We start from the raw sequence: 11,794 nt of genomic DNA on the forward strand, positions 1-11,794 counted from the left end.
GCCTCATCTCCCCTTCCTCACCAGAGTTTGGTGCTGGCGGTGATCTGGTTTTCTAACATTCTCACCTCGGCGTAGTGGTATCACATTCTTGTTTTATTTTGTAATTTCTTAATGACATGTGATGCTAAGCATCTTTTCATGAGTTTGTTTCCCATCTATCTTCTTTGAAAGGTGAGTAACTTACACTATTTTTTCAACCTCCATGTGACGCTAAAATATCCATGTTCCTTTCTACCAGCAATAATTCTTTACCATTTCACTGAAAATAGATATAAACTATTCTAAAAACACTTCACCAGTCTTGCACGCTGATAGAGCATGTACTAGAATCACAAAATTAGTTATAACATTTAAAACATTTGTAACATTTAAATGCTTAATTTAAAACATTTACAGCTCACACTTAGACACTGAAGACATTCCTGTGAGAGTAAACATCTTCGCACTGTGATCAGTTCTTCATTTGGGCTTGTCACACTCATGGAAACAACCATGAAATGCAGGTTAGAATCAACACCCCGTTGACCATTCAAGAAAGTGGTTACATGCTGTGTAGTAAGACCAAATTTGAATGAAAGACCAAATTCTGTTTTTAAAAATGTACACCGCTCTTCATCCAAACATTGTAAACCATTACTGTGATCAAGTTCAAACATTTTAGAAACATCAACTTAAAAATCGGAGGAAATGGAGACTTCACTGGAAAAAGCAACAACAGAGCCAAAATTATCACAATATTTTAAAAAACCACTGATGGGGGAATTTTACACCAACTGCTGCATAGAGCACATGGACTATGATACAATAAGTCAGAAGTGGTTCTGTACATGTTTTTTTAAAAAAAGATTTTATTTATTTATTTGACAGAGATCACAAGTAGGCAGAGAGCCAGGCGGGGTGGGGGTTGGGGGCTGGGGGAAGCAGGCTCCCCACTGAGCAGAAAGCCTGATGTGGGGCTCGATCCCAGGACCCTGAGATCATGACCTGGGCTGAAGGCAGAGGCTTTAATCCACTGAGCCACCCAGGCATCCCCTGTGCATTGTTTTGAGACAGATGTAATAATGCTTACACAACCCTTATAGAAACCACCTGGTACTGGAATTTTCATCAGGGGAAGTCTAGACGGGTACCACACTGGGCATCTTGACCTGGGGGGCGACCATCTCCAACACGATAGCTCTGCTGAGGTGACATTCTACTTTACGTGCAGAGCGAGGTAGACTGGAGAGACTCTACAGAGGTCGTTATTGTCTGCTCTGACGGAGGTCATGGTTGGAGACTCAGATGTTTTCAAAAGAGGATAGAAAGGAAGAGAACCTTTAGTTCAGTGTGACTATGAATGTGTATGTTGATGCAGATGAGCATCTCTGAGAACCTCTGGGATGGCGCCAGAGAGCTCCCTCTCCACAGACGCTGGTCAGCTCTGTAGGGCTCACACATAACAGACAACTGTACGCTCACATTCTCTTGTCTCGCTAACTAGTCTTCTACTAACCAGCCTTGTGATTTGGCCAAAGATAGAAGCCCACCCACCTCGTGTTCTCCCTGAGCTGCTCGGGTTCTATGCGATCCCATCAGTCTTCTGGCTAAGTGGTTTCCTCTGCCCATGCTGACTCCTCTCTGCTCCAAAGGCTGAGGGAGACCAGAGTCAGTACCTGGAAATGTTTAGGTAAAGATGGTTCTTGGATAAAAATCCAAGAAAATCCAAGTGTCTCTCCTGGTGAGTACATAATTGAGATATCAAGCCAAAATATCAAATATTTACAAAATGAGGTACGATGATCTAGGTCACTAAAATGGATTAAAAATTTCCAGACAGAATGTGGACTCTGAGAAGTAAACTGAGGGTTTAAAGGGGAGGGAGGTGGAGGGAGGGGTGAGCCTGGTGCGTATTGCATGGAGCACTGGGTGTTATATGTAAACAATGAATGTTGGAACACTACATCAAAAACTCATGATGTACTCTATGATGACTAACATAACATAGCAAAAAAAAAAAAAAAAAAAAAAAAAAAAAAATTCCAGACAGAAAGGTAATGGCGATTCAGCAATCTATGGGTCAGCAGTATTTTCAGGACACAAATCTGATAATGAGATGTATGATGGGTCCAAGGGGAGGAAGGGGTACAGGTGAAGGCAACAACACTGCCCCCCCCACCCCCGCCCAGGAGAAGGCTGTGACAAGCCCGATCTTGCTGGAGATGGTGGGAAGGAAGGTCAGATATGAGAACACCATAAGAAACAAACCAACACACTTGGAACTTTTCAGATGTGTCTCCTAGGAAGAGGGGAGGAAGGGTTCCACAGGATCCCAAACTTCTATTTGCTGACCAAGTGTGGTGGTTCACCCATCTCTGCCTTTTTCTCGGACCCTGTCTCCCTCCAGCAGAATCATGTGACCCCCCTCTACAGACCGGTCTGTTAATCCTTAAATTGTGTGATGAACCCATGAAAAGAAGAACTAGCTTTCATAAATTGGCACCACCCCTCAAACTACCAGTATTATAATCCATATGTATTTATTTTTCTTCAGATTAAAGGTACTGTAGAATACAAAAGTACGTGTGAAGTAAAACACTCTAGTTTTTACGAGATAGAAAACTCAGATAACCTATAATACCCGGGTCCTCTAACGCGTGGAGCCCAGGCAACCACCAATGCTCTCTCTCTCTGTTTCAATCTAATTATTTCTTAACTCCAACTTCCTTCATTCTTCTGCCTTTGTCTTCAAGTTGGCCATCTCTTTTTCCAGAATTCTGTACTTTCTCCGAGGATACGCAGCCTAATGTGAATTCTTCTTAAATGGGTTTACAGACTCAAACCCAAGCACTTGGGACTAATCCTTACTTCAAAAAAGGTAGGTAAGTTGTCCGATCCTTTTCAGATACAATGCTGTCTTATCTAGCACCTGTTTGCCCTCTGGGGAAAAGGCTTCTGAGTCCTTCACATACTCAGCCCTCAACTTGTTTTCCATTTGAAACTTTACGGTTTCCTGAATGAGAGTCCCTGTCCTAGAAACTTGTTCAGTATTCGAAGATCGATAGAATCTGCCTCCGTATCAATTTTGTCAGTTCTCCCTTTCAGAAAGGATGGCCTTTCAGATTGTCCCCACCAGCCACCGTGGGATCCAGGGGAAAGCTTCTCTGATTCTAAGTCCTCCTCTCCTGTCTCCACAATGACATTGCAGATTGTCTGGACCACAGAGAGGCTTTTAGCACTTTCTCCAGACAAAATATTCCTCACGGAATGATGCCTTCAAGTGTTTGCTGGCCCTGAAGGGGAGCCCATCCCCACAAGCCCCGCACCCCATCGGGGACAAGTGCACTTGCAGCCACTGGTCTAGGACGTGCTCCTTGGCTGCCGGCAGTGAGGCCTCGCGGTGTTCCCATGCCCGAGCAGAAATGGGAGTAACCCAAGGGAGAAGATAGCTCTCAGTAGTGGGCCTTCTGAGCTAGATCTATGATGAATATTCATCCGACAGCTATGAAAATACACTCTCAGCCAAGTGTCCCAGAGCCTACAAAGCTTGTTACACTATAGCATCATGTGCCTGAGACAAACAGATCTCATTCTGCTTGTTTTTCTAGTTCCAGTTTTCTTGGAAGTTGCGTATGTGGGAACACATAAAGTATGGTTTCCACACCTTGAAATACTATGTTAAGCTTTATCGTGGGTTACCCGGTAGACAAAATATCTGGGTGTTTCCTTTTATTTATACAAAGATACTGTATTTGATGGATCTGATTGATATCACACAGTTGCATTCCTAAAAAATCATTTATAGAATCTCCAGGATGCCAAAGCTTTGAATGCATTTCCAATTTTCAAGAACTATAGTTTATTTTCTTTTTCCTGCCGTTTGTCTTTATTGGGGAGAGCAGGATGGGGGTCAGGGAGAGGCGTCATCCACAAGAGAAGTAAGGAAGAGCCTGGGTTGGCAGAGAAAACACGCAATTTAACCAGATGGGAGAGGTGACGAACATCCACAATCTTCAGGAATAAAACCGAGGGGTGTTTTCTGCAGTATCTCCAACCCGCGAAAATGTAGGTTTGGCCTCATCTCTGAATCAAGTGAATATCAAAAGGAAAGCAGACAACTGTAACTAATTCTGGGCTTCCCAGTGATGGGAACAGACAGTTCATTGATGAAATACACACACCGAGCTAGAGGGGCCCAGGCCACCGATGGCTTCAAAGGTAATTACCAGCACCTTTTACTATGAGGAGAACCCTAGTATGAGCTAGTAAACGTCCGGATTTATCATTCACTTCCTCTCCTGCTTAGATTATATGATTGAGTCAGACAGCTCTGAAGTGTGCAAGTTAATAAAAATGTGTGTTTATATGTACATCTTTCCCAAGAGAAAAATCCGAAGAAGTCCGTGCTTGTAGGTTGGAGCCGTTTTCTGTATAAGCCCCTTTGTATCTCTTCAACATGTAGGAGCTATTTAGCAGTAGAGAAAATGAGTTCTATGTGCACAAAAACAAAACCACAGAGAGAAAAAAGAGGAGAAATCTCTAAGATAGAGAAAAGCAAAGATAAAAAGAAGAGAAAGAAAATAATAGCGACACAATGTTGCATGCATAATAGTAAGGATATAAATAGAGTTCTTAATATAGCGTGTTAGTAATCAGATTTTAGTTTCTAAATGGCTCTAAATGAAGACCAGGTTCTAAATGAAGATCTTCTAAGTTATTTTTTATTACTTTCATAGTAGAATACAATATAGATGGTCACAGAAAACTAGAGCTACAAACACAGCAAAAAAATTAAAAAGATTAAAATGTGTTCTACGACAAATTTATATTTGTATAACCTTACTATCATCATAGAATCACCATGTTCTAACGCAAAGGACAATACCTTTAAAATGTCGTTCTTTTGAAAACTCTTGTTTCATAAATTAAGGTCAACCAAATCATGGCATTTTTTTTAATAAAATTTGCCTTTTTTACAGGATATACAGGTTACTTTAAATATACACCCAAACACATACCACCTCATAACACACAAACTCAATGTTTCTTATATTAAGTGACTTTAAACTCCCACAATATGTGATTACTTCATACAGTTTTGCGACCGTTTTCTAGGAGACATTTTTGCTTTTGTTTTTGTAGCTAGTCAAGGTTGCGGAGATCATAATACCCAAAGGTCAAGACTTGGGACTTCTTAAGGATAAAGGAGTAAATCCACGTGAATTCCTATGATGTAATGCACAAGATACAAGTCTCCAGATTCAATATGTTCCTGTTTGGGCTCACAATTATGTTACCACCAGACTGACTAAAATTAGAAGGACACACGGTGTCCACAAGGATGGGAAGCCATTGGAACTCTCAAAAATTGGCAGTGTCAACTAAAACTGAACATATGCATACCCTCTGATTCAGTAATTCCACTCCCAGATATGTGCCCAATGTCTGCCAAAAGACATAATATTAAAGCAGCATTGTTCACAACAGCCCTGTCCTGGACTCATCCTGAATATCCCTCCCAGGAGGGGAATAAATAAACTCTTGTGTATGAATGGGGGCGAAGGAGATATTACCACAGTCGGGGAAAAGAGCGAACTGCTCTTACTTGTAAGGGCATGAACCTAACTAACCTTACGCTGAGATAATGTAACCACGCACAGAAGCCTACACCCCACTTGTATGACATCCCCAAACAGGCATTGCGTGGAGGTTGGAACAGTGGTTACCCCAGACTGGCGGTTGGCAGCCTAGAGGTGTTCTTTACTGGGATCAGGGACACGGTTGCAGAACACACATGCCTGCAGAAATTCATCAGGGATGGTCTTCAGACCTGTGTGTAGTTATGAGTCAGTGAAATCCACACATATGCGAATAAACTAAATGCCTGGAAGAATTAAAACAGAATTCTACAAAGGTTACTTTTGTGTAGTAGAACTATGATCAAGGTCACTTCCTTCTCTGTACGTTACTTTGTGTCTCTCTTGGTTTCTAAACTGAACAGACACCGTCCTACATGTATGATCGTGAACAGCCCACAAGCAGGTTTATAACAGAGAAGTTGCCATAAAGACAGAAATGAAGGCAAGAATAAAACTCGAGTTCTTTATATTTTCTAAAGTTAGTTCGCAGGGTTCAAAGTTCAGTTCAACATTTTTTTTTTTGCTCAATTTGTCCTTGTTAAGTTTCGAAATTTATGGGAAGGATGCGTAAGGCGTGGCTCCCTATTTAGTCTACAGAATGATTTTTTTTCTAGTGCGGCGTGTTATCTTTTTGTTAGAAGTGTTTGGTAGCTTGCATTATCCTCATAGAAACTGTCCAGAAATTTAACTCTTAGGCTTCGGGGAGAGATGTCTTCACCGAAGATGAAAAGGGCTGTTTTATCTCTGTGCACGTCACTGAGGTTTGTTAAATTGAGGACAGCTGTGTGGAGGAAACGGCTCTCTCATTAGAACAATGTGCGAAGTAAACCAGTGCAGGCAGGAAGGGAGCCTGAATAGTGTTTGAACAAACTTCCAAGGTTGAGTTTTGTGTTTATAGGCAGATGTTGGGTACACATCTGTTTCTACCGACTGCATATTCTTTGGGCTCAGAACAATGGAGTCCCATTCAGACAGGCCCCCTGAAAAAAGTTTTGCTTTAGTCTGTTGAGTTGTTTGTGTTTTTCAATTGAAATGTTTTATTGGGATGATTGTAGGTTCCCGTGCAGTTGTAAGAAATACTTCCCCATGGTTAATATTTTGCAAAACGATAGTTCAATATTACAACAAACTTACTGACATTCATTCAACCCATTCATCTCATTCAGATTACCTAAATTGTGCTTGTACTTGTGAGTGTGCGTGCGTGTTTGATTCTTTACAATTTTACCCCATGTGTATATTTGCGGATCCACTACCACAACCAGGAACTGAACACAAGGATTAGTCATTTTGCCCTTTGCTAACTAGACCTATCCTCGCTCCCTGCCTCCTTCCTAAGTCTTTGGCAACTGTTAATCTCTTCATTTCCAAAATCCTGTCATTTCAAAAAGTTATAGAAACGGAATAATGTATTATGTAATACTTTAGAATCGACTTACTTTTTTTCACTTACGCACTATATTTCCCTGGAGATTCATCGAGCAGGTATCAACAAATTTTTATTAGGCACGGCTGAGTAAGACTGGAATTTTAAAGTTGTATTTTACCTATCAATCCATTCGATGAAATACGTCTGAACCATTTTCAGTTATTTGGCTCTTACAAATAAAATTGCTCTGTACATTTATCTGTGAAAATACGTTTTAATTTCTCTGGGATATATGCTTGAGTGCATTCATTGGGTTTTGTGTTCATTGCATAGTTACATTTATACAACACAGCCAGACAACTTCAGAGCAGGTCATGCCCCTTTACACACTACCGGCAAGGTGTGAGTCACCCGCTTTCTGTGATTCCTCACCAACACTTGATATTGTCGCTACTTATTTATTTTTTCATTTTACCTGTTCTAATAGGTAAATAGCGATACCTCACTGTGGTCTTAACTGGCACATTCCTAATGGCTAGTGATGTCGAAAATCGTGTCACGTGTTTATTTGCCATCCATGTATTTTTATCAGCCAAATGTCTCTTTGTATCTTTTGCCCTTTTTTGAGTTGAGCTGTTCCTTTACTGTTGAATTTTGAGAGTTCTTTATCTATCCTAGTTATCAGTCTTTCAGAAATGCAGCTTACGAATCCTTCCCAGACTGTAGCTTATCTTTGATCTTCTTCAGAAGGGCTTTCACACAACAAATTTTTTTTTAAATTTTGATAAAGACCAATTGATCCATTTTTCCTTTGAGGATCATGCTTTTGATGTCAATTATAAGTACTCATTGGCTAAGCCTTGACCCCCCCCCCCAAAATATTCTACTATATATACTTTTTAAAGTTTTGTAACTTTACATTTAAGACCTAGTAAATTGTGAGGGGTTTTGGTTTTGTTTTTCTTTTCAGATACGAGGTTTATGTCAGTGGTATTTCTTTTTGATTTTTGAATGCTCAATTTTTCTAATACTGACAGCTTTTGCAAGTTTGTCAAATATGACTCAAGCATATTTTTTTGGGAGATATTTCTAGTTTCTATATCCTGTCCCACTACGCGTATCCCTCTGCCATTAACACACCATTTCGACAATTGTAGTTATACATTAACAAACCTTAATATAGGTTAAAGTGATTTCTGTAACAATATTCTTCTTTGTCAAGATTGTTTTGTTTTTTCTAGGATCTGTGCTTTTACATACAAATTTTATTTTGTTTTATTTTATTTTTTAAAGCTTTTATTTACTTATTTGATGGAGATCACAAGTAGGCAGAGAGAGAGGAGGAAGCAGGTCCCCTGCTGAGCAGAGGGCCCGACTCGGGGCTCGATCCCAGGACCGTGAGATCATGACCTGAGCCGAAGGCAGAAGCTTAACCCACTGAGCTACCCAGGTGCCCCTTACATACAAATTTTAGAATAAACTTGTCTATGTCTACCAAAAACTTGCCAGGATTTAGTAGTTTCTATAGTTCAATTTGGGGAAAATAGACATTTTACTATGTTAACTTTCCTAATTCATGAACATTATATGCCTCATTTGTCCAGGATTTGATTTATCAGAATCACATTTTATTTTATCAAAATCATATCATTTTGAATGTCTAGTAGGCAGACCCTTTTTTAAAGTACTTCATTTCCTTTGAAGTGATAATAAATGATATGATATTTTTAATTTAATTTTAATGCTCATTCATTGTTAATGTGCAGAAATGTGATTGATTTTCTGTGTTGACCTTGTGTCTTGGAAATTTGTTAAACTTACTTATTCTAGGATTTTTTTTTTTTTTTACATTCCTTGGGGTTTTCTATATAGACAACCACGTCATTTGCAAATAGGAAGTTTTATTTCTTCCTTTCCAATCTGTAAGCCTTCTTTAAAAAAAAAATGCTCTTTATCAAGCTGTATTCCTAATTTGCCAAGAGATCCATCCTGAATCACAAATGGGTGTAGGATTTTGCTAAGTGTTTTTCTACAGCAATTAATAGGATCAGATAATTTTGTTCTTCGGCCCATTGACATGGATTGTGTTGGATGTTGAGCAGGCTTTGCCTACTGCAGTAAATCCTACTGGATCGTGGTATATAACTCTGTCTGCACACTGTTGTATTCTACTTCCAAATATTTTGTTGAGGATTTTTCAGTCTAAGTTCATAACGGGATCATTTCTTTTCTTTTCTTTTTTTAAGATTTTATTAATTTATTTGCCACACAGAGAGAGAGAGAGAGCACAAGCAGGGGGAACAGCAGAGGGAGAAGCAGAGTCCTCACTGAACAGGGAGCCCAATGCAGGGCTCCATTTCAAGACCCTGGGATCAGGATCTGACCCAACGGCAGACACTTAACTGACCGAGCCACCCAGGTGCCCCAAGCACCATTCTTATTTTAACTCTTTGTCTTATTTAGTATCAGGAATAATATCAGGAATACCTACTTCATAAAGTAGGTAAAGAATTAATCTTTGCTCTTCTATTTTCTAGAAAAAAAAAAAACTGTGTAAAATTGGTCCTAATTCTTCTTCAAATGTCAGGTAGAATTCTCCAGTGAAGACACATGTGTTTGGAGATTTCTTTCTTCAAAATTCATACATTATAAATTCAATTATAGGCCAAGTCACAGTGTCCATTTCACCTTGGTTGATTTCTGGTTATTTTGTCTTTTGAAGAATTGTTTCATTTCTTGCACATTGTTGCGTTTATGAGCAGAAACCTTCCTGTACTTTTCACTTATTGCTCATTCACGGCTCCTGGATCAGAAGGATCGCATCGTATTCCTGATATGGGTGATGTATGTCTTCCCTGTTTTTAGTTTTAGTCAATCTTGATAGAGGTTTATTAATTTTATTTTTTTAAAGAAATAGTTTTTTGTTTAATTAATTTGATCTATTGTTTCTTTTCTCCAATTTGATTGATTTCTGCCTTTATCTTGATTATATAATTCCTTCTGCTTGCTTTGCAATGATTTTAGTCTCCATTTTCCATTTTTTGGGGGTAGGAACTTCTAGGTGATTGATTTGACATCGTTCCTCTTTTACATTTTTATTTAAATTAGTTAACTAATTTATTTATTAATTAATTTATTTAAATTAGTTAACATGCATACAGTGTAATATTAGTTTCCAGTGTACAATATAGTGATTCAACAGTTCCATGAAACATCCACTGCTCACCGCGAGTGCCTCCCCCATGCCCCTCCCCTCTGGAAACCATCAGTTTGTTTTCATTGTTAAGAGCCTGTTTCTTGGGGTACCTGGGTGGCTGAGTCAGTTAAGCAGCTGCCTTCAGCTCAGGTCATGGGATCCTGGATCCTGGGTCCTGGGATCCAGCCCTGCATCTGGCTCCCTGCTCAGCGGGGAGCCTGCTTCTCCTTTTGCTACTTCCCCTGCTTGTGCTCTCTTGCTCTGTCAAATAAATAAATACACTCTTAAAAAAAAAAAAAAAAAAAGGTCCATTTCTCAGTTTACCTCTCTCTCTCTTCCCTTTGCTCATTTGTTTTGTTTCTTAAATTCCACATACAAGTGAAGTCACAAGGCATTTGTTTTTCTCTGACTTATTTCAATTAACACCATACGCTCTGGCTGCAGCCATGTCATTGCAAATGGCAGGATTTCGTTCTTTTAGGACTGAGTAATATTCCCTTGTATGCATGTGTATATAGACCACATCTTCTCTATCATTCATCAGTTGATGGACACCTGGGCTGCTTCTATAATTTGGCTATTGCAGATAATGCTGTAAATATCAAGATGCATTTATCCTTTCAAATACTTATTTTTGTATCCTTTATGTAAATACCTAGTATTGCAATTGCTGGATCATAGGGTAGCTCTATTTTTATCTTTCTGAGGAACCTCCATATTGTTTTCCAGTGTGGCTGCACCAGGTTGCATTCCCACCAACAGTGCACGAGATTCCCCTTTCTCCACATCCTTCCTAACACTTTTCTTTTTTATTTGTGATTTTAGCCATTCTCACAAGTATGAAGTGGTACCTCATTAGAGTTTTGATTTGCATTTCCCTGACGATGAGTGATGCTGAGCATGTTTTCATGTATCTGTTGGCCATCTATATGTCTTTTTTGGAGAAATGGCTGTTCCTGTCTTCTGCCCAATTTTAATTGGATTATTTGGTTTTCGTATGTTGAGTTGTATCAACTCTTTATATATTTTGGTTACTAACCCTTTATCCAATATGTCATTTGCAAATATCTTCTCCCATTCCATAGGTTGCCTTTTAGCTCTGTTGATGCTTTACTCCACTATGCAGAAACTTTTTATTTTGATGTAATCCCAATAGCTTATTTTTGCTTTTGTTTCCCTTGTGTCAGGAAACCTATCTAGAAAAAAGTTGCAATGGCCAATGTCAAAGAAGTTATTGCCTGTGCTTTCTTCTAGGATTTTCACGGTTTTGGGTCTCACACTTGGGTCTTTAATCCATTTTTATTTATTTTTGTATACAAGTGAAAGAAAGTGGTCTGGTTTCATCCTTTTGCATATGGCTGTCTAGTTTTCCTAACACCATTTGTTGAAGAGAGACGATCCTTTTCCCATTGTATATTCATAACAGCTTCACTGAAGATTAGTTGACCAAATAATTGTGGGTTTATTTCTGGGTTTTCTGTTCTGTTTTATTGATCTACGTGTTTATTTTTATGCTAGTGCCATACAGTTTTAATTACTATCACTTTGTAATATAACTTGAAATCTGGAATTGTGATACCTCCAGTTTTGTTTTTGTTTTTCAAGATTGCT

This window comes from Mustela lutreola, chromosome 8 (genome assembly GCF_030435805.1).
Source record: "Mustela lutreola isolate mMusLut2 chromosome 8, mMusLut2.pri, whole genome shotgun sequence".
Lineage (NCBI taxonomy): Eukaryota > Metazoa > Chordata > Mammalia > Carnivora > Mustelidae > Mustela > Mustela lutreola.